Consider the following 1,161-nt stretch of genomic DNA (forward strand, 5'->3'; position numbering starts at 1 on the left):
TATATATACTTATATATTTATGTATTATAAATATAGGTATAATTAATAAAGTATACCTATAATAGATATTATAGGTATAATTTTAATAAATTTATATCTATCTATCTATCTATCTATCTATCTATCTATCTATCGATATTATTGTTTGAGACAGGGTCTCACTCTGTCACCCAGGCTGAAGTGCAGTGGCACCATCTCGGCTCTGTGCAACCTCCTCCTCCAGGGGCTGCCAGGATCCTCCCACCTCAGCCTCCTGGGTAGCTGGGACTACAGGTGCACGCCACCACACTGGGCTAATTTTTTGTCTTTTTTGCAGAGATAGTATTTTACTGAATTACCCACGCTGATCTGGAACTCCTGAGCTCAAGCCATCTGCCTACCTCAGTCTCTCAGAGTGTTAGGATTACAGGCGTGAGCCACTGCACCCAGTCTAAACTACTTATATTTTTAAAAACAAAAGTTTTAACTTCTTTGATATTTATTGCCAAAGTATTTTTTTAATAAATAGTGACATGAAGGATGTGTCAGTAGAAAATAACACTAATAGAAGGAAATAGTTCAATTACAAAGGTAAGGTGAAATATTTGTGTACAAAGATATCCATCCCATTATTATTTATATCAGCTAAAATGAGAAAGGATTTGAAAATCTCCCAAGAAGGATAAATCTACACTGCAAAATATTAACTTATGTTTACAATTATTTTTAAAGAATATTTGAAAGCTAACACCAAACACTATCAGTCAGCTACTATTCCAAGGGAGTCTTACATGAACTGATTTCATTTTGTCAACAACCCTATGAGGTAGTTGTTATTATCATTGTCTTACATTTAGGGAAACAGAGGCACAGCAAATTTACGTAACTTCCAAGGTGATGGAGCTGGGATTTCAAATCCAGGCAGCCTTCCTCCAGGTTTAGTGCCTACAGTGATAGACCCAGATTCTATGAGGATTGATGCTGATGCAATTTATAGGACTCCCTTTAACAAATATTATACACAATTACGAGTAGGCACAATTGGGTACAGAGCTTTCGAAAGGGTCTATTAATGGGAAGGTACCTGAAAGATAAGCTTCACCAGATTCACATGAAATCCACCTTTAATATAAAATATAATACCATAATGGTATGCTAAGATAGAAATAAAAGATGTAACAG

This window comes from Rhinopithecus bieti, unplaced genomic scaffold, assembly GCF_001698545.2.
Source record: "Rhinopithecus bieti isolate Rb0 unplaced genomic scaffold, ASM169854v2 scaffold_46235, whole genome shotgun sequence".
Lineage (NCBI taxonomy): Eukaryota > Metazoa > Chordata > Mammalia > Primates > Cercopithecidae > Rhinopithecus > Rhinopithecus bieti.